The 27,351-nt window shown below is 43.5% G+C and overlaps 2 long non-coding RNA genes across 2 annotated transcripts; both read left to right on the top strand.

The window, feature by feature from the left end:
- Positions 1-298: 298 nt before the first annotated feature.
- LOC130543633 (uncharacterized) lies at positions 299-12,957 on the top strand. Its single transcript, XR_008959130.1, has 5 exons — positions 299-997; positions 3,317-3,402; positions 6,507-6,682; positions 8,346-8,506; positions 12,652-12,957. It is a non-coding gene; the product is annotated as an uncharacterized LOC130543633 (long non-coding RNA).
- A 944-nt stretch (positions 12,958-13,901) lies between these two features.
- LOC123001208 (uncharacterized) lies at positions 13,902-18,738 on the top strand. Its single transcript, XR_006409846.3, has 3 exons — positions 13,902-14,885; positions 17,938-18,070; positions 18,526-18,738. It is a non-coding gene; the product is annotated as an uncharacterized LOC123001208 (long non-coding RNA).
- The last annotated feature ends 8,613 nt before the right edge of the window (positions 18,739-27,351 follow it).

Raw genomic sequence — 27,351 nt, 5'->3', positions numbered from 1 at the left:
CTGCTTAATTAATCGTGCATACTGTTATAAAATAAAATCACAGCTGTAAGCGTACTGGCTCATGGGAGAAATAAGCTGTTGAGCTACTCAGGATCCAGTTCCCAAGTGTCTCCACAACACTGATTTCCAGTATTCACTTGCCAGTAAGTTTGGGTATTCTGCTAGTACTTGATAGCAATCATCAAAGAAAAATGTTGGGAGAAAAAAAATTAACAAAATACTAGCCTTTAGCTTTTTTTTTTTTTTTTTAAGGCAAATCAAAATGGAAAAAATGATCACATGTAAGGCACTTTGGAGTCAGAAAGACCTGGGTTTATATCTTGTTTTCTTTTGTGTTTTAAGTGGGCACCATGACCAGCATGGGGCTTGAACTCACAACCCTGAGATCAAGACCTGAGATCAAGAGTCAGATGTTCCACCAACTGAGCCACCCAGGTGCCCCGAAAAGACCTGGGTTTAAATCCAGTGTATTAGCTGTGGGACAGTGGGCAAGTTACTTAATCTCTTGGAACTTGCTTGCTGCTTCTTCTTTAAGTTGGAGATAATACCCCCTTGGCAGGATTAGTCTGAAGATTAGCATTCATGTATGTGACGTCCCTGGCACCGTGCCAGGCCCACAGTAGGAGGCTTACGAAAGGACAAGTATTGTTAGCGTGATTGGCATTGGAACGCTCTGTCCAGCTCCTGAAACACCAGTGTTCCATCAGTAGGGGAAAACTAAGCTAGAAAAGACCTAGAGAAGATTGAATGGTGCCCCCCCCCATGCAACAGATGAGGCAACAGAGACTCGCAGAGATCCCAAAGTCGCAGCAAGTTTGCCGTGAGCCGGGCATAGGATCCCAACTCCCAGCGACTTCGCTGCCACGATGCGCTGCTCTCTTCTGCAAACCCAGAGCCTTTCTCAAAGGCCCCACGCTGTCCCTGGAGGCCAGCGTCCGTGGCACGTGTTCTCTTTTGGTAGCCAGCCAGGAGGAGAGAGTGTGCAGTGACTCACCAGGTGAGCCCATCCCCAGGCCCTAGTTAGTGTTCCTGGGAGAGAAAACACCCCTCTCCCGACTGCCCACACGTCTGTGTTTCTTGTTACGTTTAGTCCTCCTGCTGTGGCTTTGCTCTGTTCGGAGAATTTGTCAAGGTAGGTGTCTTGTCCCCACGCGAGACCACAGCTTGGGAGGCTGATCTTGTGGCCACCTGGAGCAGGGAAGGGCCCGGGCGCTCGGGCTGGCCTGGGAGGCAGAGGGGGGTGGCGGGCTGCCTGCCTCAGGGCTCCAGAGAGCAGGTCCGGGCAGAGGAAGAGGGACTGGGCGTGGAGGGAGGCGTGTCAGTACTTGTCTGCAAGTCGCCAGGGAGAGAGAGACAGCTGGTGCAAGAGGAGGCAGAAGGAACACGAAAGAACCCAGGTGCACCTTGGGGGCCATGCATAGTTTTCACTACCTTCAAGACCGTTTTTACTATTTTAAACACGGCTCCATGCCTGAAAAGATTGTGGTCCCTGCCCCCTGCTCTTCTGATCCCATCCTGGACACGTGCCACTCGTGTCCTCCACCTTCCTGCTCAGAGGCTCGGGCTGGCGTGGCTGGCCCGCCAATCATGTTCGTGAACTTCTATTATGTCACCAGCAGCCAATCAGAGTGGCTGATTAGGATGCGATAACCCGTGTTACTACCTTGGGTTGACATAATCCTAGCCGAGAGCAAAGAAGCTTGACAGTTTTTGTCAGCAGGCAGAACTTTTTAACCGGCTGTTTGAAAGCCTGCGTATTTTTATAGGGCCACTCATAAACCTGCTCGGCGTCTCCACCCCATGCTGACTGTTGAGCCATCTGCACACCAGGGTGAAAAACTGATATGCAAAGCCTGCAGCAGCCACTGCGAGACCAAGAGAGGCATTGGTTCCTGATTCTGCAGCTCCTGGCTGTAGCCCAGGAGCATGGCAGGTCCCACCTCTGAGTTCTAGCGGGTGCCCTGAACACATTCTTCTTTACTTAAATTACTTTATTTTTACTTAAATTCATTAAGCCTTCCTGTCTCTGACCAAATGGTGCTTTGCCAAGACTTTCAGCCTTTTTACCTAGGCTTCTCCTTGCCTGGGCTGTGGGTTCCTTGGCAGGACTGTCACTAGTAGAGATTCTGTGTCTCCCACCTTGCTCACACAAGGGCCTGAGGAGAACCCCAGCAGCCTGAATGAAAGACGTGCTTTGGCACAGCTTTGGGGTACAGGCTTGCCTTTTAGGAAATGCTGCCTGGTGGGTGGGAAGCAGAGTCCCACTCTCCAGCCCAGCCCGTGTTGAGGACCTGACTTCTTGAAGTCTAAACATACCCTCCGTCTCAGTTAAAAGTCATGCTTCCTTTGCTCCATTTTGATTCTTACCACTAGTGAGAGAACTTCTGGATAGTCGGGGGTCTACTGGTTTTCATTCTTCCCTTGGTCTAATCGAAGAGTCACTAAGCCACAGCCCCCCAGACACATCCATTCCACCTGGTTATAAAGACAGTTGTATCAGGACACAGCTAGGCTTATACATTTGAGTATCGTCTATGACTGCTTTCACGCTGCAGGAGTAGAGATGTTGTGACAAAGATCATGTTTTGGCAGGACCAAAATATTTGCTATTTGGTCCTTCCCAGAGTTTGCAAACCTCTTAATTCATCTACTTGGCTGCCCCCAGAGTGATCTATCAAGATTCAGATGCAATCTATGGACTATGAGAAACAAACTGAGGACTTCAGAGGGGAGGGGGGTGGGGGAATGGGATAGACCGGTGATGGGTAGTAAGGAGGGCACGTATTGCATGGTGCACTGGGTGTTATACACAACTAATGAATCATCGAGCCTTACATCGGAAACCGGGGATGTACTGTATGGTGACTAACATAATATAATAAAAAATCATTAAAAAAAAAAAGATTCAGATGCAATCATGCCATTCTTCTTCAAAACAAAAACAAAAAACCCTCAAAATCAACAGTCTGTAAACAGAGCTCGTTGGTGTGCTCTCCACAGCCTGCCCACACCTGCTTCCATCCCTCCTGCACGCCCTTCGCCTCTGCCCTTGCTCAGCTCTGACATCGCCGGTTACGTCTTTGTCCGTGGTGTGCCTGATGCCTGGAATGCCCCCCCACTTTCTCTATCTGCCAAACCCCTAAACATCCTTTAACACCAAACTCAAATATCACCTCCCCTATGCCCCCTTCCTGCATGTCCAGCAGAATTAATTGCTCCTTCCTCTAGGCTCCCATAGCTCTTTGGAAAGATGTATGCCATTGTATTGACCAAATGGGATTTCATGATGTGTTTATGTGTTTGTCTCCACCACTAGACAATGAACTACTAGAGATCAAGGACCTTGTCTCATTGCCTTTCTGCCTCTGACAGAAACGAAGATGAATCATCTGGATGTTACAAGTAAGTCAGAAACAGACCTTTATAAAAGTCCCAGGAACCTGACTGTAACGTCTTCTCTATGCCACCTCTCATGATTGACTATCTGGTTTCTTCTCAGCTCCATACTTCCTGGTAGCTGAAATATAGGTGCTGAGAAAATGTCTCAGTGAGTGTGTAAATGTATCAAATAACATGTGGGTTTTTTTTTTCTATTCTAACATCAAAATTCAGTAAGCATATTGTCACATTTACTTTATCATCAAGTACATACAGGACTTTTTTAAAAAGTCTGCCTTTGGGGCACCTGGGTGGCTCAGTCGGTGAAGCATCTGCCTTTGGCTCAGGTCATGATCTCAGGGTCCTGGGATCAAGCCCTGAATCGGGCTCCTGCTCAGCAGGGAGTCTGCTTGTCCCTCTCCCTTTGCCCCTCCGCCACTCATTCTCTCTCTCTCTCTCTCTCTGCTTTCTTCAAATAAATAAAATCTTTTTAAAAATAATAATAGCAAAAATGTATAAGCAACGAAAATGCCCATTGACTGATAAATGGAAAAATAAAATGTGGTATATTGCATACAATGAAATATTATTTAACCTTAAGAAGGAATGAAATTCTGACACGTGCTACAGAATGTATGAACCTTGAAGACGTTATGCTCAGTGAGAAAGAAGCCAGTCCCAAAATGCCATGCATTGTAAAACTTATATAAAATGTCCAGAATAGACAAATCCATAGACAGAAAATAGATTAGTGTTGGCCTGGGTTTAGTGGGGATGAGGGTGGGGGGAGGAGAAGAGCAGGAACTGCTAAAGAGTAGGGAGTTGCTTTTGGGGCAGATAAAAATGTTATGGAATTAGACAGTGCCAATGGTCATACAACTCTGTGAATGTACTAAATCACTGAACTGCACACTTTGAATGGGTTAATTTAATGGTAGTGGATTATGCGTTGTTGTTGCTGCTGTTGTTGAAGTGCTCTGCAGCAAGTCAGAGCTAAAACTGGTGAAGTCTATCAATTTGACTTCCTGGTTGGGAAATTGTACTATCGTTTTGCAAGATGTTACCACTGGGAGAAACTGGGTAAGAGGTACATGGGATCTCTCTCTATTCTATATTACAATTGCATGTGAATGTACAATAATCTAAAAATAAAAAATTTAATTTAAAAACGTACTCTGTTTCCTATTTCTCTCCTTCCCAAATAAGAATTTCCCAGAGCATCATGTCCATGTTCCTTAAGTGATACTGCTATTTGATGGCATCTCTTACTGGTTTGAAGCAACAGACTTAGCTCATAGACCTATGAATTTTTCAAAAGCTGACCAAAGTGTTAGATGCAACAAAAATATTTATCGTCTCCAAAAAGTGAAAAAACCTAAAATCATTAATGAATGTTTAAAGATTTTTATTTATATATATATTTGGGAGAGAGAGAGAGTGATCGAGTGAGTGAGAGAGAGAACACATGCCGGGGTGCGGGCAGGGGATGGGGAGAGGCAGAGGGATAAGCAGGATCATGACCTGAGCCGAAGGCAAAGGCTTAACCACTGAGCCATCCCGGTGCCCCCATTAATGAATGTTTAAATGGCTACCTAATATGATCTTATATCAAATAGTGAGCTGCAACTCAGCTCATTTATTTCTCTGTATGTGTGTGTATTGTACACATGATATTTAATGTGGGATATTAGGAGGAGTCAAACCAGAGGTGACTTGTTTTGAATCTTGTCTTTACCTCTTGTAAATAAGTTTTTAACTTCTTTGAATCTCAATTTCATTTTCCATAAAAAGAAAATTATAGTATCTACTCCATAGACTTGTTGTGCATGTTAAAATTATAGGAATAATTAATTCATGTAAAAGACTCAGTAGAGTACCTGCCCCATTGTAAGGGCTCAGAAAATGGTAGTTATTTTGATGACGATAATACCAAGCATGGCAATTTATGCACTGTTGTCCCTGATGTATATTTGTAGGTTCCTGGAGCTGGTGTTAAGAGCCCTAAGCCCAGCAGGTTCTTGGGCCCACTTGATAATGGGCTTGTATGTCACTAGAGCCAGAGAAAAGGCTTCTATTGTCACTTCTGCTACAGGATCAGTAGGAAGAGGAGAACAAAGGCCTGGTTACGTTGGAGGCTCAAGCTAATATTATTTTAAATGAAAGCTATGAAAACAGTGTGGGAAAAAACACAGGAGGGGTGAGGCCAGCTAAGGTTTGTGTCCTGAGGTCAGCTAGTGGTTGACTGAGTCATGAAGCATTTCATACAAATCGTGCTCTGACAATCTGACTGTATTTTCCCTGCAAAAACTCAGGATACCTATTCTAAAAAAGCTTTTTTTTTTTTTTTAATGTGTGTGATATGTGGTGCCTTATATATGAAAAGGTTTGTATATGACTTAAATCACATTTGGTTGCACATTTACTCTTTACTGAAAAGTGTAAGACTGTGTGACATGGGCACCTGCTTGGCAAACCCGAGCTCTCAGGTTGTGTACGATTGTGTAACCTTCGGGATAACTGTTTGGAACATCTCTGCAAACATGCATCAAGGCCAGATACCTCACTGAGCACTGAGGAGACAAAACAGTCCTTGTCCTCAGGCACACCTGGTACTGTACCTACGAAATGTAACAAACCACAACAACAAAACCCACAGAAGAAAAACCCAGATAGAGCTGTAATAAATAAAAGTCAGTGATTCTATGCATGTTTTATCTTATCAGTCAGAGATAATATTAACACAAAAATGATAATGAAGGTCATCTTCATGTTTCTGACACTTGTATAGTTTTAGAAAAACGGGAGAACAGTAGAAATACCACTACCGTACTAGGCAATACAAAGATTAGAAATGAGAAAGAGCGAGGGTTCTGATACTTAGCTACTGTGTCACTTCAGCTAAGTCACTTAACCTCTCTGTGCTTCACTTTCCTCATCTGTGAGAAGTGAATACTAATATGTACCTCATGGGTTTGCTGTGAAATTAAGTAAGATAAATTAAATTTTAATCAAATATAAGGTAATATTATAGGAAGTTATAGAGAATGTTCTCACTTGTGGGCTGTCTACAGATAACCTAGGATCACAGAATTGTATTAATATTTTGTATTAATTGTTTCACATCTTAGGCCAAAATTAGAGCCGAAAGTAAAAATCCCAGGACAATGGAAGGACACCACTGGATGAACCTAATTTACCAATTTTTCCATGTTTTGTCGTTCAAGAGCTTTACGATCTTTGATTCATAAAAGAGAAATTTGTGTCCACATCGGAGGGCAAATGCTCATCAAACCTCAAGTGCTAGGTAAGGAGGGGTCACGCAGCATGGCCTGGCCGATAAGAGAGAGTTCTCTGATTGTGATGTTTGGCATGGGAACAGGAAGGGTAGGATAGAAAAGAATTAGGTGTTTATTGGCCTTACATTTCCAAATAGAGGGATACTACGTTAGCATGGGTGGGGGGTGGAAAGCAAAGGAAGATTATGATATATCTAGAAGACAGCAATGGGAGTCTAAGATGAAGTCATTCAACAAACATTAACTAAGCACCTATTTTGTGCCAGACTTTGTGCAAGGCATCAGGGATGGGGGGATGAATGGGTCTGTATTCCTCAGTGTTCTAGACAAGAGGCCTTGGAGTGTGTAACTGAGGTTCAAATCCTGGTTCTGCCACTTGCCCTATAACTTTGGGTAAGTGGTGGAGTCAGCCATGGAAACAATTACAGTACCACGTAACAAGTGGGCTAAGAGAGGTGTATGCAGAAGATCTGAGAGGCTTCTGGTCAAGATGATGTCACAAGGTCATGCTTTGGGGCCTTCCTCTGCTCCAAATATATGAAATGATAAAGTATAAAAGAGAAAGGAAAAAATGGCCACACTAAAAAATATAATAAATATCTCTGTGGTGCAAAAATGGAAGAAAACTAGTGTAATAAATGGGCCTTCAGGGTTCTGGATGGGAAAGCAAGCAGAGGTGACCAGGGATCAGGCTTTTGTGTAGGAAGAGAAATGACAAGGGCACCAAGCAAGGTGAAAGGCCAGACTCCGGCAACTGGAAACTGCTGGAGAGGAAAGGAGTGCAACAGGGAGCCTGGGGTGGTCAAGAGGGAAAACACACTCTTAAAATGAATGTGTAATCCAGAATTCCCAAAGTCTATAAAGAAAATCAGTGCTGGGGCGCCTGGCTGACTCAGTGGATAGAGCACGCAACTCTTGATCTCAGGGTTGTAAGTTCAAGTCCCATGTTGGGTGTAGAGATTACTTTAAAAAATATATTTTAAAAAAAGGAAAGAAGAAAAAAAAATCAATGCTAAAACACAGAGCCAAACAAAATCAACAATCAATAGATGAATTCATTCCAGGTAAAATGAAAATAATAAAGCAACCTGAAGATGACTTTAAGATGATTGTGTTTACAGTCCTTTAAGGGATAGAGGGAGAAACAGTATGTATTTTTTTGTAAAGGACAAAACATTAAAATATAAAAATGGGAAGAAATGAAAAAGTGGATATGAACGAGAAGAAAATGCTGAAAATGAAAAATAAAACTATTTACAATGAAGTATTAATAAAGAATAGAAAAGGAAACTCCTAATTCAGTGGGTGGTAGAGCTCAGGAGGAAACGTTGAGTCGCTTTAAGGCTTATAGGTGCCACCAGGGAGGGAACTCCTTGGTGTGTTTTGGAATGTTATACTCACCTTTGGGTTGTCAGAAAAGGCGGTAGGCTGACCTGGCTTTTGGGGAGAAAAGTAAACAATCGGTTGCATTATAAAGAAAACAAGCTTTGTTTGACAATGAAGTTATTTCCTTAAATTGAAAAGCTCCTGAAAGGATAGCAACTTGCCCACCCAGAAATACTATAATTGCATGCTCTGGAAATATTATTATTGGGTCTGTCATATTTGTGTGGGTTTTCTGCTGAGGAATGTTTTCTTAAACCTGATACGTAGAATTTGGTTTTCGTCTAGATGCTTCAGCCTGGAAGGTGGAGGAGCTGGAGTGGGAGGAGCCACACACTGTGCTTGTTTTCCATACATGTTCTCATTGATCCACACACCAACTGTGGAAGTCAGCTATTTTTATCCCCATGTTGCAGTGAGGAACCTGAGACTCCGAAAGTTCAATGTAGGTCAGTCAAATTTTCCAGGATGTAGTGAGGGGGGTGTCTGAAGTCATGTCTTCCTGTCCCAGTTCACATGAGGCTCCACGCGGGGCTCCATCTCCACACCCTGAGATCATGACCTGACCTGAAATCAAGAGTCCGACGCTTAACCAACCGAGCCACCTGGGAGCCCCTAGAACCCTTCACATTTTAACCTCACCAATAGAGTCCTGCACGATCTGTTCCCACCGAGCTGTCCTGCCTCTGTATAATGCTCTCCCTCTTGCTCTCTCTCCTGCTGCCAAATTGGACTTTGCTGTCTCCTGCCTTCATAATGCTTTTCTTTCCTTCTTGTACAGGCCTCCCTCCTACTCAACTTCCAGGCCTCAGTGAGATATCAATTCTGCAGAGAAACATCCTCTGCCCTCCTAAGACTGAGTTGAGACCTTTGTTGTATGCTCCCATGGCTCCCTGTACACTGCCCTTAATAAACTCTAGTTGGTTCTTAAATATCCCCCTTCCCAACTGCACTCAGTCCTAACCGACTGGGACTGTACCATTCTTGTCCACTAACATATCCTGAGCACCTACTCCGTGAACAGACATATAAGACACTCTCAGTGAGTACATGTTCTCTGCAGGAATGATTTTCATACTATACTTAAGTGCTGACATGCCCAGTGATTGAAGGGAAGTGACACAGAATTGCTTCTAAATCGCAGAATCAGAGCAAAGATTAAACAACCTTGTGATTTACTTCCGAGTGACTTTTACACGGAGAGCTCCTGATGGTCTGAAGAATAAGTTAAAAAGCATTGTCATTTTGCAGCCTGTAGCGGGCAGTTAATCAAACCCCAGTGGGGCCCGATTCCCATGCGGGGAATAAACAAGGTGACATCATGGTGACACACTCCCAAGGGATCGTGCAAGTTGTCAGCTCTGTTTGCTGGGTGGAAGAGGCTGTCCTTGCTGTCTTGGGCTGCTAATCATCTTTGTAAGGCTTATGATTCTGGAGGTCTGCAGAGATGGGTGACAGACTTCCGTCTCCCAGTTCCTTCCCCCTCCACGTGACCCTCAGGATCTAGCCCGGCCTGCGGGATGGTGTCCTCCACTGCTCGTGCAGAGCTCCAGGGGAACAGTGCCTCTGCTCCCTGGTTTGTGAGTGCTGTGAACACTCAAAACGTCCCCTCGTGTGCACTGCAGCGTAACAGCTCACATCCTTCTAACAAACCTTCACTGTTTGTAAAACTCTCCCACGTTCTTTCTGTCATTTGATCATGGATATCATGCTCATTGAGGAAAGAAGATGGACTGAAATCACAGTGTTCTATGACATATTATATATACACACAGACTCTGCCTGGTGATCTGGGCAAGCATTTTAACCTCTTGATCCTTCACTTCTCTGTGAAGTGAAATACTAATCGAAACGACTTCGTATGATGCTTGCCAAGGTTAATTAAACTAATACATATACAGAGCTATGCTAGTTGCTGCCACATAGCTAATCACTAAATGTTTAGCCATTTCTATTACTATTTATATTACTATTACCTTTCATGAGAGGAAATGTAGTCTATTTGAAAGAACGTGGGCTCTGAAACTGGAAGACTGGGTTTCTATCTGGGATCTATCAATTACGGGCTGTGTGACTTCAGGGTAATTATTTAACTTCTCAGAGCCTCAAGTTGGTCATTTATAGGATAGTGGTTAATACTACGAGCCCCCTAAGGATCATTGTGAATATTAACCGAGAGACTATCTGGAAAACATCTAGTGAAGGCCAGGCACAGGGTGGACACCCAGTAAATGATACCTCCTGCCTGTTACTCCACATGGAAAATGCATCACTTCCAATACAAAATAAATGAGAATTGCATTCAAGCTAACCAGTAAGGAGAAGTCAAGGAAGAAGGGAAAGGCAATGCTATCAGGCACTGTTGGTAGCATCCTGCAAACAGCAGCTCTTCAATGACTCTGCTTCTCCCTCCCCATCTGCCCCTCCCCTCTGCCCCTCCCCTCCACTCGTGCTCGCTTTCTCTCTCAAATAAAGAAATAAAATCTGGAAGAAAAAAAAGAAAAAGAAAGAAAGAAATGGCCAAAAGAGAAGAAAAAAAAAATCTGCCAACAGATCCTGACCAACTGCAGTAACCAGTCCGTTGTCCCTGTGCCTTAACTATGTAGGCTGGCGTTGCAGAGAACTCAGGGGCCCTCTGGGGACCCTAAACTTTGTAAAGCAAAGGAAACAGGTTTTGGTGGCCAGGACCCAAGGCATATGAATATAGGATTCCAGTTTCCAGGTATGTAGTCAAAAGAGTATGAGGTTCAAGCCCTAGTTCAACCACTTTCTGTCTGTGTTACAAGGAAGTTATTTAGCAAATCTGAGCCTTTTTGATCAATCCTAAGCATGAGTAAAATGAAATTTGCTTCCTAGGGTGTTGAGGGCCAAATGACAGCACACAGGCATAAGTGCCAACCAGGACCCCTTCTAAGCTCTCATTGCAGTAACAAAATGATTGCCACGGGTTCAAATCTCATGCTTTCCACTGTACCATCCGATGACATCCCCGATGACTTTTGAGAGTTCTCTCTCAAAAAAACTGTCAATTTCTGTTTCTTTTCTTCATCGTTTTACTATTCCATGTAACAGTACAGAAACATTAACATTAATATGAGTCATTGAGGCTGAAGAGTGGGATTCTAGTGTTTGATATGTAAATACTGTGTCCCACTAGCATTTTTCCAACTTTATTGAAGTATAATCTAGATCTATTTCAAGCGTATGGCTTAAGGACTTTTGACAAATGCATACACCTATGAAACCACCAATCAAGATAAAACTATTTCCACCATTCCAGAAAGTTCCTTCATGCCTCTTTACAGCCATTCCCTCCAGCCCTATCCTTGGTAACCACTGAATCATTTCTATCTCATATCAGATTTGTCTTTTCTAGAATTTCGTAGAGCTGAAATCCTATAGTATGTAGTCTTGTATGCCTTGGGGGTTTTCCTCAGCATGTTCTGAGATTCTTCTATGTTGTTACGTGTATTAGTGGTTCATTCCTTTTACTGTTGAGGAGTATTCCGTTGTATGGATGGATCACAATTTGTTTTATATCTATTTACCTTTTGTTGTTGTTGTTTAAGATTTTATTTATTTATTTGACGGAGAGAGAGGGAGAGCACACAAGCACAAGCAGGGAGAGTAGTAGGCAGAGGGAGAGGGAGAAGTAGGCTCCCCACGGAGCAAGGAGCCCGATGCGAGACTCAATCCCAGGGCCCTGGACCATGACACGAGCCAAAGGCAGACACTTATCCGACTGAGTCACCCAGGCACCTCTATGTACCTGTTGATGGACATTTAACTGTCTATGGTCTTTGACTATTATAAGCAAAGCTGCTCGGACATTGTGTGCAAGTCATTTTGTAACATTTCATTTCTGTTGGGTATATATCTGACTTTAGAATCGCAGGGTCACATGATAAGTGTATACTTAAATTTTTAAATGTTTATAGAAAGGGTCAAATAGCACATGAGAACACCAATTGCTTTACATCTTTGCTGGCACTGGATACTGTTTTAGCTATTTTAGCAGTATGAAATGATGACTCATTGTGACTAACTCAAAAAAAAAACAAACCCAAAAACAAAAAACAAAAACAAAACTCCATTAAAATACACATTACGGGGCACCTGGGTGGCTCAGTCAGTTAAGCATCCAATTCTTGATTTCAGCTCAGGTCATGATCTCAGGGTTGTGAGATTGAGCCCTGTGTTGGCCTCCTTACTCACCATGGAGTCTGCTTAAGATTCTCTTTCTCCCGGGCACCAGGGTGGTTCAGTCAGTGAAGCGTCTGCCTTCAGCTCAGGTCATGGTCCTGGGGTCCCAGGATGGAGCCCAATCTCAGGCTTCCTGGCTTAGTGGGGAGCCTGCTTCTCCCTCTCCTGATGCCCTTCTCCTCCCCCTGCTCACAATCTCTCGCTCACTCTATAACTCAAATAAATAAAATCTTAAAAAAAAATCCTCTCCCCACTTGCACCACACTCTCACTCTAAATAAATAAAATCTTTATTAAAAAACACACATAACAAGATTTTACATCTTAACCATTTTTAAAAAAGATTTACATCTTAACCATTTTTTAAAAGATTTTATTTATTTATTTGACAGAGAGACAGCCAGCGAGAGAGGGAACACAAGCAGGCGGAGTGGGAGAGGAAGAAGCAGGCTCCCAGCAGAGGAGCCCGAGCCAAAGGCAGACGCCCAACCGCTGTGCCACCCAGGCGCCCTACATCTTAACCATTTTTAAGTGTAAAGTTCAGTGGCACATTCAGTACACTCACACTGTTGTGCACCCATCACCACCGTCCATCCTCAGAACACTTTCCACCTTGCAAAACTGGAACTCGGTATCCATTCAACAATAACTCCCATTCCCTGGCAACCACGATTCTACTTTCAGTCTCTGAATTTGACTACTCTAACTACTTCATATAAGTGAAATCATATAGTATTTGTCTTTTTCTGAGTGGTTTATTTCATTTAGCATGGCGTCCTGAGGTTTCATCCATGTAGCATGTGTTAGAATTTCCTTTGTTTTTAAGTCTGAATAATATTCCATCGTGTGCATAAACCACATTGTGCTTATCCATTCATCCTCCATGGACACTTAGGTTGCTTCCTGCCACCTTTTAGCTATTGTGAATATTGTTGATATAAATATGGGTGTACAAACATCTCTTCAAGACCCTACTTTCAATTTTGGGAGGATATATTCCCAAAGGTGGGATCTTTGGATCATATGGTAGTTTCATTTTAAATTTTTTGAGGAACCACCGTACTGTTTTCCACAGTGGCTGCACCACTTTGCATTCCCACCAACAGTGCACAAGGGTTCCAATTTCTCCACATCTTCGCCAACACTTGGTTTTCTGTTTTTTTGGTTTTTTTGTGTGTGTGTTTTGTTTTGTTTTGTTTTTGGTGGCAGCCATTGTACTGAGTGTGGTCTTGGCTTGCATCTCCTTACCTATTAGTGATGTTGAATGTCTTTTCATGTGTTTATTGGCCATTTATATATCTAATTTGGAGAGATATCTATTTAAGTGCCTTGCCCATTTTTCAATTTTTTTTTTTTAAAGATTTTACTTATTTGACAGGACAGAGACAGCCAGCGAGAGAGGGAACACAGGCAGGGGGAGTGGGAGAGGAAGAAGCAGGCTCACAGCGGAGGAGCCCGACGTGGGGCTCGATCCCATAACGCCGGGATCACGCCCTGAGCCGAAGGCAGACGCTTAACCGCTGTGCCACCCAGGCGCCCCTCAATTTTTTTTTTATTATTTTATACTGTCCTTCTCTTAGTAATGTCACTCCATTTTATAGATTACGAAACTTTAGTTCAGAGTGGCAAAGTGACCATAATAGTACTGGTCCCAGGCATTGTTTTTATATCATCAAAGATAAAGATAAGCAATCATTCGACTATTGGTTGAGTGTATCCTAAGGGCAGTAGGAGTGTGACAGAGGCCACCGTTCTGAGGATGGCCAGAGAAGTAAACAACGTTAATACAATATGAGAAGCGCTATAAACGGGAAGTATATGAAGCCGGTAAGGTATGTTTGGGCAACTGGAAGGAGTGTAGAATAGCTGGACCATTGTGTATAAGGAGCGGCTAGAAATGAGGCTAGAGAGGGATGTTGGTTGGAGTTCTTAGTTGCAGACAACAGAATCTATTCAAGCTTATTTAAGCAGAAAATAAATTTTGAAAAGAATATTAGGTAGTTCAGTGAGGGTCATAGAGTGGGGCTGGGAGGCCAGGGGACCAAAAACAATGCCCGAACCGCAGGACTTTCACCAAAGACACCACTACCCCCCATCCCCCCACTGGTGTAGTCACTGAAGCTCACTGGCTGCCGTGACATGGACACGCAGACCTCCATAACTGCTGCCCTCTTCTCTTATCCTGGTCTAAAAATGGATTCTCTGGAGTACGGGTTTCCTCACACAGCTCGCATGTGAACACATTCTCACATGGCTGTATCCGAGGGACCGAGCCTAAGGGCCTCGGATGCAAGTTGGGAAAACGAGTTTTTCTGACGTCTGTCTTCAGGAGGCAGGACTCATAAGGGAGGGAACGCTCCACTCATAGGAAGGGGTTCAAAAAATAGTGGGCATGTTCATACAAAACCTTGTATGTGAATGTTCACAAGCATCTTTATTTGTGATAGCCCGAACGTGGCAACAGCCCGGCTGCCCTCACCAGGCGAATGGTTAAACGAACTGCGGTCCATCCGTACTGCGGAGGAGTAACTACTGCGCAGTAAAAGGAATGGAAAGATCGATACACACAACAACTTGGATGGATCTCCAGGGACTTACGCCAAGGGAGAGAAGCCAATCCCAAAAGGTGGCGTACTGTGTTATTCCCTTTATAGAACATTTTAAAATGGCAAATTTTAGAAATGGAGACTAGATGGGCGGTTGCCAGGGGTCAGGGATGGGGAGGGAGGGCACGGCGGGAGGGAGGTAAGTGTGGGTATAGGAGAGTAATGCAGACGATCCTTGTGGTGACGGAATAGTCTGTGTCTTGACCGTGCAGGTGGGTATGCGGATACCTACACGTGATGAAATGGTAAAGAATTAAACACACACATATGTGCGTGCACACACACACACACACGTGAATACAAGCAAAAACTGGGAACTGAGTCAGATGGTGGATTATCAATGTCTATTTTCTGGTTATGATATTGCACTATAGTTTGCATTGGAGAAAACTGGACAAAGGGTACATGGGATCTCTATTATTTATAAAAACTGCATTTAATCTATAGTTATCACTTTAAAAATTTTAAAAAACAGTGAAAAACCAGAAAATGCTAGGAACTTAAGACTTTAAGAGCCGTGGGGTACTATCGCGGGATTTTAAGCAGGAGTACACATGTCTTCATTTAGCACCTACTTTCTGTCCAGTGGTAGGGTAATGTTATCCTGGTTTCAGTTACAACTGTGACATTTTAATTTAAAATAAAATTTAAAAGATCTGTCTTTATTTTTAACCTGATGTGGTTTCCCAGAGTTTCCAGGAAGGCAATTTTAGGCCCGATATGCAAGCTCTGATTCCTCCTGCAACAGAAATAATAAGGATTTGTTCTTTCATTCCTTCCTCAAGCATTTATTAAGCATCTGCTAGGCTCTGTGCCAGGCACATAGATTCAGCAATGAGTAAAAGACAGTCCTGCCTTTGAGACACTGTGTTGTTAGACTTGGGGGGGGGGTGGCTCCAATAAGAAAGGGAAAGAAAAGAAAAGAAGGAAATAAAAAGAGAGAGGAAGGAAGGAAGGAAGGAAGGAAGGAAGGAAGGAAGGAAGGAAAAGAAGAAAGAGAGAAAGAAAGAAAGAAAGAAGAAAGAAAGAAAGAAAGAAAAAGGAAGGAGAAGGAAAGAAAGGAAAGAAGGAAGAAAGAAAGAAGAGGGGAGGGGGAAGGGGGGAGGGAAGGGAAGGAAAAGAAAAGAAAGGGATTTATTTGAGTATCATGTAACCTAAAGCCCAGGGGACAAAGGTCCAGAGATGCAGTGACCTCACAATGTCGCCAGCGTCCCAGGCTCCTGCTTTTTTTCTCTACCATCCTTAGCATGGTCTCTCAGCCTCAAGCTTACCCATGGTGGCAAGGTGGGCAATGCAGCTTGGCTCGTGCAAGGAGGAAGGAGGCGAGAGCAGCAGAGTACCTGCCAAGCACCCCCCAAACCCATCAGTTCTGTTTGCATCTCATTGACCACTTCTGTCTTGCAAGGGAGCTGGGAAATCAGCATTCTCTTCTTGGGGCAGGGAGAACATGGATAATGATTGGTAACTAGCAGTCTCAGTACCTAGTGAGAGACAATACAGTGTGATAACCCCTGTATATGTGATAGAAATATGACATAAAGACTTTAGAGCCACACATCCAGCCTTGAAACAATCAGGGAAAGCTTCACAGAGGAGGAGACTGTTTGGAGAAATGCCCAGTAGAGGGAACCGCGCTGCAGGTACCACAGCATAAGAGGGCCTGTCATGTTTAAGACATAAAGTAAAGCCCGATGGTGCTGGAGTATAAGGTATTTTCAGGAGTGTTAAGAGAAGAGGCTAGAAGCATAGCCTGGGACCAGTACAGGAAGAGACTTGAATGCTGTGCTATGGAAGTTTGGACTTGGTCCTATCACGCAGTAGTTTTTAAACTTGAGAACTTGAGCATGCTTCAGGGTCATCCTAGGGGCTTGGTGAAATACAGAACGCGGGGCCTCACCACCAGAGCTTCTGCCGGAGTAAGTCCAGGATCCGGCCTGAGAATTTGCATTTGCATTTATTTCTAACAAGTCCCCTGCTGATCAGGGGACCCCATTTGGAGAACCATAGGTGTAAGAAATAGGAGATGGATAGTTGCCAAGTAGGGGAATAATGTGGTCATGTGGTTTTTGAATGGTCATCAACGAAATTAACCTGGAATGAGTAATTTCCTGCAGAGTGTAACTCTCTCAGACACAGCAGCTCCCTAGGAGCACAGCCCTAAAAGGTAAGCAGCTGCTCCCAGGGGCCTTGCATTGCTCAGCACAGATGTTTTTAAAAACAAAATGTGAGGTGTTGAGGGGATCTGGGCTCCAGGTCTGTCTCTGGGACCAACTGGTTGTATGAACTGGGGCAACTATGTTAACCAATTTGAATGTCAATTAAGACACGTGTAACATAATGACTACCATTTACTATAGTTACACAATCGTCTTGTTTAATACAACTGTCCTGAAAGATAGGTATTATTGTTCCATTTTACAGGTAAGAAAATTAGCGCTCAGATTACAACTTGCTCACCATTCCAAGGCTATTAAAGGTTGGGGTTAGGATTCAAAACCAGTATTTTTTTCCTTTCATTCCAAAGCTTATGCTCCTTAACTACATTGCCAGGATTTCTGAAACTGAGGTTTACAAATGTATTCTTAGGAATTTATGAGTTTTGTAGGAGAATTTTTAAAATGTAGTTGATCTAAGCAAATATTGAGTTACCTGGATGGCCCTTCTAGCGGATTGAGACCCTGCATTTGCACTGATGTTTGCAATGGCATTAGAGCCAAGTAGAACGGTTTGAATGGTCCCAGCCCGAAGAACAGCAATAGTCTTCGTTAGTGAACGGTGCACCCATGCAAAGTAACGAGCAGATGACCTCAAGATCAGCTGTATGAATGAAGTGTTCACAGAGGCTTGAATGGGGAAAAGAGGTAGAAGAGTTAAGTCATCAAGTGGCCCATGGTAGTAATAAAATGAAAACACACGAGCCCATCTCAGTCAGTTTCACATTCATATTATTAACAGCTATTTAATTTCATAAAGCAGCACCATCTGGCACATTAGGTCAGTGCTGTTAATGTCAACATTGGTGATTTTGTGGCATTGCTTGTATTTACCTTGCTAATGTGTTGTGTTCGATAGTTGCTTAAGAGCTACCTACAAGCCTCTAAGGAGTTTATACACATTCAAGCGACACGAGAACAAGAATAATGTAGATCAACTCTGGGAGTCTGGAATTTTTGTTCTTCATTGGGGGTCTGCAAATTACCTAATGGTAAGCCAAGGCTCTGGGTTACAGTGAACAGAAATGGTCTCTGGTAATATAAGCAGAAAGGCGGTTTGTTGAATGGATATTGGGTGGCTGAAAGACAAGTGGGAAGGCTGGAGAACCAGACTCAGAAAGTGGACAGAGCTGGAGAGGGTGGTCAGGGCTTCCCCAGAACCGTCTGGCGGAAGCAGCTCTGACTCTCCCAGCACCGGATTCACCACTTTGGCCCAGGCATTACCATCCCAGGAGTCTTGACACCACCAAGATCCTGGGCAGGAACTTCAGTTGGCTGAGCCTATAGACCATTTGCCCACCTCCTAGCTGCCAGGGAAGGGCCATGGGGCACCCTTTGGCTCCTGTAAACCTAGCCAATGAAGATTTTCTCCCAAATAGGAAGGACCTCTAGTTGCTGGGGAGCCAAAACCTAGTTGATATCCACAATTCACTTTCTTATGAAACAGAGAAAATGGGACCAGTTCCGGGGATGTCATCATTAGCTAAGACCACCTCATGAGCATCAGCTGTAGAGCCCTGCCCACATGTTTGCAGTCATTGCTGAGCACTGTCTGAGGAGTCCAACAGTGACGAAGAGCAGCTTCAAAAGGCCTCGACTCCACCACTGGTTTTTCTGTTTCATGGCTCTCCCCATAGTCGGCAGATCAAGAGAGAACCACGCAAGGTAATTTAACAGGCCTGGGAAACTGTGTATCCCTTGAAAAAAGATTTTTTTTTTTTCATTTAAACCAGCTTCTTCTAATGTTCTAAAGATCAGCTAATAAAAGGCCTCTGGCTCAGTTTCTGGAGTTGAGATTCAGAAAACAGAGTATGTCTCATTGCAGCATTTTAAGGTTCTCATCCTCCTAAGCTCATCACACAAATGGTCTTGCTCTGAGCGTGAGGGATGGGAAGTGTGTGCCCGGGTCTCTGATGGCGCTTGCTAAAAATGCTTCCCCTCCGAGAGGGCTTCACATGTGGCTGCAATTAACCCTGAAGCAAACCTGCTGCAAGAGGAAACCATTGTGCATTCTGAGCTCCATGTTGTGAAACTGTTACCCTTTCTTATTTTGGTTGCAAATCCTCCACTTTGAAAGTGTTTCATTTTGGGAGTTGCACAGGAAGTTATTGATTGTGTGTTGCTTTCTTTGCAAAGATTTCTGCACCAGGAAGTAGGTTTGTTTTTCTCCCTCCTTCTCCAGTTACATGAAGGCGTTGGGAAAAAAATCTGTTTGGGCTACTGCATGGCCTGCCCACCCCCCACCTCTCTGACCTCATCCTCTACCACTCTTCCCCACCCTACCTACTCCAGCCACACCGGCCTCCTGGCTGGTTTTGGAACATGCCAGGTACTGTTCTGCCTCTGGGCCTTTGCATTTGCTTGGCCCTTACCTGGCACACACTTCCCCCATATAGGCACATAGACATATAGACACAAAATTGGTATAAGCAAATATTGGGTTATCTGGATAGCCCTTCTAGCGGATTGAGCCCCTGCAGCTGCATTTATGTTTGCATAAACTCTCAACTTCCTTCAGGTTTCTGCTCTGGTGTTCCTTATTATAGAAGTCTTCCTGCTCCTAGTAACTCCAGCGCCTGACTTCCCTGGTATTTTCTCATTTACCCCACCCTATTGTTTTCTAGGGCGGCTGACCCATGGTGTCCTTCTTTATCACCTTCTCCTGCTCGAATGGCATCTTCATGGGGCAGAGACTATTTACTAACCACCAGTGCCCAGCACATAGTAGACACTCAAAAAATTACGTGTTGAATGAGTGAATGCATGTAATAGTAACGGTTATCATTTCATGGGTTATACAATTACAAACATTATCTCTGAAGAGGAGTAAAGTTATGCTGATGCGGTTAATGCATTGAGGGTCAAGGGCGAGGAGGGGTCCATAGCTGTATGAGGAGGTGTCAGGATCAGAAGCCTGGGTAAAGGGAAACGCAACATTTAAATCTTCCATCTTGACCCTTCCTTTGCAGTCCTCACTTAAAACCAACTGCCTTTTCAACATTTCTTTCTGGATTTGTCATAGGCAGCTCATACTACATATGACCAAAATGGGTCTTTTTTTTTTTTTTTAAGATTTTATTTATTTATTTGACAGAGAGAGACACAGCCAGCGAGAGAGGGAACACAAGCAAGGGGAGTGGGAGAGGAAGAAGCAGGCTCTCAGCGGAAGAGCCTGACGTGGGGCTCGATCCCATAACGCCAGGATCACGCCCTGAGCCGAAGGCAGACGCTTTACGACTGAGCCACCCAGGCGCCCCCAAAATGGGTCTTTTGATATCTCCTGCCTCTGGTATAAATCTACTGCTCCCCCAACTTCCCATTTCAGTTAACGACCACCTTCTACCTTTGCTCAGGCCTTGGGCAAGTCTGAATTCCTCGCTGTAGCCTGTCTGTTTCCCCAGCCGTATCTCAAACGTCTCTCCCCCTCACGGATTATGTACAGTCCAGCCCCCCGGCCCTCACACAGGTCTTCAAATATGGCAGACTTGCTCCTGTCACAGGGCCTTTGCACTTGCTCTATCTCCTGCCTGGAACTCCTTGCCCCAGACTGTGGCCTGACTGGTTCCTTGTTATCATTCGGTTCTCAACTCAAACGTCACCTTCTCACAGAAAGCCTCCCTGATCACGCTGTCAGACAGAGGCCATTCTGCTGCCACCACCCGTCATTCTCTATTTCTTGTCCCTGTTGTATTTTTTCATTGCTCTTACTACTATTTTAAACTCTTTTATGGTAATGTTTCCTGGCGAATGGTCTGTCTTCCCACCTCCTCCCCAACACCTCCCCATTAGAGTATAAGCTCTTTCAGGGCAGGACCTTGTCTGTTTTATCGATAGCCACAGCTTCAATATCTAGAATGGTAAATGGCAAACAGCAGGTGCTCTAGACAAAAGGAGTGGGGGTAGGGAAGGCTTGCCCTAATTAGACCAAGGTCCCTCACAGTGCAACCCCAGGGTCCACACAAAGTTCCTGGAGATGGGGGAGGAGTGGGTTGGGGAGGCACAGACAGAAGGCAGGCTGAGCAGCCCTGTGGCTTCTGAAGCCGACTCAAGGGTACAGACATGACATTACCTACCACCCTGAGGCATCGGCTTACTGTTCTTTGCAAAGCTCCCAATCCAGAGGAAAAAAACACAACACTCTTGCCCTTCTTTTTTTCCTTCTGTGCAGAAACCTCATCCGTTTTGGTCCCAAACCTATTTCCCCTACTGCCAATAGGCACTGGAAAGATTATGGGGTCTCCTCATATATGTAATTCAGAAGCATATTAAACTGTAAACATAGTATAATGAAGACCTAGTTGCCCAAGATGAGTATGTATGTATGCGTTTGTTTGTTTGTTTGTTTATTTATTTATTTATTTATTTATATCAAATTCTTTCAAAAATAGGTTTGTACGTTGTGGTGCCCTAAATACAAACACGGTCTGCTTATTGGGGATGCCGGCCTTATATACAGTAGAAGCACATTAGACTTTGAACTGGAGACACTTTTATTGAATATGCAACTGTTCTAATGTATACAAAAGCATTTTTTTAAACATACACAAGCCAATATGAATTCATCAGCCTAAGCAGGGTTGACCTGGATTTTGAAGCTGTCTTAAGTAATCAACTACAGGGTCAAACAGAGGAACGATGCAGTGGAAAAAACAGCCATTAAAATAATTTTACTATTTTTTAAAGTACTTAATGCTTAAAAAAACCAAACCAAAACAAAATGAAACAAAAAAACCCTGAATCTTTTTTTTCCAGGTAGGGCTTTTTCTTCCTTCCTCCCTCCCTCCCTCCCTCCCTCCCTCCCTCCCTCCCTCCCTTCCTTCCTTCCTTCCTTCCTCTTTCTTCTTTCTTTCTCTTTCTTTCTTTCTTTCTTTCTTTCTTTCTTTCTTTCTTTCTTTCTTTCTTTCTTTCTTTCTTTCTTCCCAGTTTTATTGTGGTGTAATTGACACACAACACCGGATGCCATAATGTCTTGATTTACATATATTGCGAAATCATCACCACGATGTTTAGTGAACATCCATCATCTCGTATAGATATGAAAAAAGAAAAAGAGAAAAATTTTTTTTTCTTTGTGATGAGAACCCTTAGGATTTACTCTTAACAACTTTCAGATACATACCATACGTCAGCGTTAGCAATGGTCATCATGTTGGACATTACATTTATCTTCTAACAAGTTTGTACTGTTTGACCACCTTCCTTCTATTACTTCCCAACCCTGCCCCTGGCAATCATAAATCTGGTCTCTTTCTCTATGAGTTTTCTTTCTTTCTCTTTCTTTCTTTCTTTCTTTCTTTCTTTCTTTCTTTCTTTCTTTCTTTCTTTCTTTCGATTCCACATATCCACATATAAGTAGATCATACAATATTTGTCTTTGTCTGTATTTGTCTGTCAGCACTTGTTTTACCAGACCTTTCTAAGTAGGAATCATCCCCAGTGTATACGAGAGAAGATAGAAGGGTGGGCAGTGTCCAAGTGTGTGCCCGTGTCATGTAGTTAGAAAATGGTGGGACTGGGGTTTGAACTCTGGTGTGGCTGATGCCGATGTCTCAGCAGTTCTCACGTGCCCAGTGTTTCTCCATCCTTTGAAAAATGATGTCAAAAATGATGTTAGAACCTCAGTAAGTTCCAATTCCATATGGTAGCCCGCAGGGGATGGGCCACCAAAAGGAGATATTTCCCTTCAGGGTTGAAGTGTTGGTCTATAACAGATTTAATGGTTTACTTAGTGATTCTCAACAGGGTCTTTTCTGGGTAAACAGCGGTATGACCGAAAGATCGAATCAGGATCAAGACAGCTGGTTTGAATCCTGGCTCTGCACTACTAAGGCAAAGGTTTTACCTTCTCTGAGCCCCCAGTGTTTCATCCGTAGAATGGGGTTGACAATGTCTTCCTCACAGGATTAAGGTGCATTAAATGGGAAGGCTCAGCAGGGTGCCTTGCACAGGGCTGGCACCCAGGAATGTTTATCTTCTTCCTTCCTTGTTTACTTTCTTCTTGCCTATATATAGCACATGCTTGTAAGAGCTGAATGCAAAGCAAGAAATTGGAGCCAAGAGAGATGTGGCAATCTTGGTTCGAAGAATTTCTCTCCTAGGTGGTGATGTCCTCTGAGTGATTCCGCACTCAGAGGAAAAACAAGTGCTCATTTCTGGTAAATTCCCTGGCTCAAACCATTCTCTGTCTGAGAGTTAGCTAGTTACCTGTGGTCAAACTCTCCATGACCTTGAATCCAGCATCTGCAACATTCTTTCCTCTGGAAGATGGCTCCTATTATCTCCTGCCCCAGCCCGCTGGTTTGTTACTAAGCACAAGGGCAAGCATCTATTGCCAAGATGAATTGCTCTTATGGTATTTGAAGGAAAATTCCTTGTGTGAGGATGAATCCAATCTTTGGATCAGTTAGACAGATATCACTCAGAGATCTGAGGTCTAAGCCATTGCTCTGGCCATAAGTCTGGTCTTGCTTAAGAGCATTCATTCAGAACCATGCTGTGAAATGAGCTGACATTCAGAAACACGCTCACTGCTGATTCCTTGACAGGTTTCAAATGTACCGCTCCAAACCTTGGAGTACCACCTTCACTGAATTCCACAAACAACTTGAGGCTTGGGTTACTGCTACTCAAAATGGTCCTATCATTGGACTCCATCCAATTGGGCGAAGGGTAAAATTCGTGTTGGGTCATGGTAGAGGTGAGGCTTATTTGTGGGCTCTGAGATGGCTGCAAGGAAAGAAAGAAAGGAAATGAATTGAGTGCTAACCTTGTGCCTGGCACGGTTAGGTGCTTTCATACACATCTGCCTAGAAACTCTGCAAATGTGTTAACCACTCACAGCCCTAGTCTTTACCACATTCCAAAATGTGGGCAGTAGAGGACTTACTTAGCAAGCCAGATCTGAATTCTGACTGCCTGCAATGGAATGATAGCTTGGTGGGAGGAATATTTGTTCACTGCTGTGTCCCCAGTGCCTACGAAAGTCCCTTGCACAGAGTAGGACGTCAATCCTTATTTGCAAAGTGGGTTGCTTAGACTCTTTAAAGCTTCTGTTTCCTCAACAATAAAAGTAGGAAAGATAAAACCTACATCATGGGATTTTTTAATTACACTTTTTATTTTGAGATAATTATAGATTCACATGCAATTATAAGAAGAAATACAGAGAGATCCTATGTATCCTTTCCCCCAAGTGGTAACATCTTGCAAAACTACAATATAATATCACAACAAGAACACTGACATTGAAAAAAGAAAGAAAGAAAGAAAAAAGAATATTGACATTGATCAATCCATTGATCTTGTAGGATTTCCCTTGTAGGATTTTTATGTGGATGAAATTCAAATATATGGGCATAATGTATAGCACAGTGCATGCGTATTATATTTAATAATGGTAGCTAATATCCTCCTAGGAGACAATACGGTCTAGACCAGTGCTTCTCGAATGGTAATGTGCATATGAATCATCTGGGGAGCTTGTTGAAATGCAGATTCTAATTCACTAGGTCTGGGTGGGGCCTAAGAGTCTGCTTTACTAGCAAGCTCCCCGGGGATGTCTGACGTGGACTGACAGGCTAAGCATGTGGACTCCAGAATTAGACTGCGAGGTTCAATTCCAGTTGCACCGTTATTATCTTTAAGATCTTGGACAAGTTATTTAACATCTCCATGCTTCAGTTTCTTCATTGGCTTAAATAATAGGGATATTTACAGTCCCTACCTCATAGGGCTGTTGTGAGGCTTAAACTAGATAATTGTTTTAAAGCACTTAAACAGTGTCCAGACCATAGTAAGTGCTTGTTAAATGTTAGGTATCGTTATTACTTTAGGTAATTTTTTATTCTGTATTCTTGCACTGAAATAAGATCATTTGAGTTTTTCCACTGGTTACTTTGGCCTCTGGAAAAGTACAAGTACACCTGTTCCCACTCGATGAGAATAGAGAAGTTATAGCTAGAAGGAATTTTTAGAGCTCCTTTAATCAGAAATGGCAAACCTCAGTACACCATTTCCTATTCCCTGCCCATAGCAGACATTACTAATCAAACTTGACACTTCTTTTTCACTGAACCTCAGTTGTGGCTTCAGAGTCCTTCTCAAAAGAGGACTCTAGACAGAGCTGGTGCTCAAGATGACACCTGTTGGCCAAACCTGTTCTGATCTAAGCTCTTCACAGGTGTGGAGACGTAGACCCACAGGTGTCAAATGACTTTCATGGGCTCCCACTGTCACCTAAAGAACACACATCTTCTGAATGAGAACCCATATCTTCTGTCTCCTCAGTGCCCTTTGTGGGATAATTTGCTGTGAAGAGAAGAGGAGAACAGGAGAAATTCCTGTGAGCACATTATAAGCAAAGGGCCACAGGGTAGAAAAGGACATTCTTCCTCGGCAGGTTAATGCACTGAGAAGAATAATGAGTCTCTATGCACTATGAGCATTTCAGATTGGCAGCCATCTTGGTGTTTCCCCAGTTTCCCTCTTGGAAGTATGACATGAGAGGGCATATTGGAAAATAAACTACTTTTTGGGAATTTGGTGTGGAAAAAAACCCCTGTTTTTAGGGGCACCTGGGTGGCTCAGTTCGTTGAGCATCTGCCTTTGGCTCAGGTCATGATCTCGGAGTCCTGGGATTGAGCCCCGCATCTGGCTCCCTGCTCTCCCTCTCCCCTGCCCCTGCTCATGCTCTTTCTCGCTCTCTCTCAAATAAATAAATAAAATCTTAAAAAAAAAAAATAAAGATTCCATTTCTATTAAAAAAAAAAACCCAAACAACCCTGTTTTTATAATACTGAATCATTGGAATGCCTTAACAAATTGTAAGGAGCAAATGGAAAAGCAAAGGACCTACTCTCACTTGACTGAACTCCTGAGGGCCTTTCAAAGTGTTGCATTGATCAGTCTTGGTGACGCCCCACCTGCTGGCAGCTGCGTTAGATACCCTGTAGTTCCCACTCTCCCTTGGCCTATGCTTTCTCCTCGCTGGACCGTGCCTGATGTCATGGGCCCTCACAGACCCTCACGGACACCCCACTTCAAGGTAGATCAGATTGATGCCATTTCTATGGATGAGTAGAAAAGAGAAGAATCAGACTGTCTCTATGAACAATTTGAACTACGTAGATACAAAGGGAGTCCATTACCAGGGGAGCAAAAGCCAAAAGGATCAGTAGGGACAGTAATCCAGGAGCCCGAGTGGCCGGGAAGCTCCTTGGTGGCGGGATGAGAAGGAATTAAACAGGGAGGGGCACAGAGAAACAGAGAGGAGGACTGACCAATGATACTGCGGCCTGTGGAGGGTAATAGTCCACAGAGTCTCTTTTGGTCCTTGGAACTTTCTTTTCCTTTTAATTTTTTAATGTTTTAATATAAAAATTTCAAACACATGCAAGAGTAGACAGAACACCCATCACTTGGCTTCAACCATGATCAATTCCGGGCAAATTTTGTTTTTTCTCAACCTCCACTCACCTACCTCCCGGATTATTTTCATTCTTTTTTTTTTTTTAAATAAATTTCTAGGGGCACTTGGATGGCTCATGGTTAAGCGTTGTTTGACTATTGATTTGGCTCAGGTCTTGATCTCAGGCGCGTGAGATGGAGCCCTGCCTTGGGCTCTGCACTCAGTGGGGAGTCTGCTCCAGGATTCTTTCCTTCTCCCTCTGCCTCCCCCTCACACTCCCTCCCTCTCTCTCTAAAATAAATAGGTAAATCTTTAAAAAAAACTTTCTGGGGGTGCCTGCCTGCTTCAGTCAGTAGAGAATGCAACTCCTGATCTTGGGGCCCCATGTTCAAGCCCCATATTGGATATAGAGTTTACTTAAAAAAAATAAGTTGCTGGTGCATTTATAAAATCCTTGGTTTGAAGCACATTCTCATCAGTGGTCCATGTACAACCTATCTTTGTTTTTTCAATTAGCTACTTAAGCAGTTTTTTTGTTTTTGTTTTGAGAAAGTTGCCCAATTTGTTTTTCCTATAGCTCCCTCCTTTTTTTTTAAATTATGGTAAAATACACATAACCTAAAATTTACTATTTTTTTAAAAGAAGATTTTATTTATTTATTTGAAAGAGAGAGAGAGACAGCCAGCGAGAGAGGGAACACAGGCAGGGGGAGTGGGAGAGGAAGAAGCAGGCTCCCAGCAGAGGAGCCCGATGCAGGGCTCATCCCAGGACTCTGGGATCACGCCCTGAGCGGAAGGCAGATGCTTAACGACTGAGCCACCCAGACGCCACTAAAATTTACTATTTTAACCATTTTTAAGTGTGTT

The sequence above is a fragment of the Ursus arctos genome, unplaced genomic scaffold (genome assembly GCF_023065955.2).
Source record: "Ursus arctos isolate Adak ecotype North America unplaced genomic scaffold, UrsArc2.0 scaffold_14, whole genome shotgun sequence".
NCBI classification, from domain to species: Eukaryota; Metazoa; Chordata; class Mammalia; order Carnivora; family Ursidae; genus Ursus; species Ursus arctos.
This window is presented reverse-complemented; position numbering and strand designations above follow the sequence as displayed.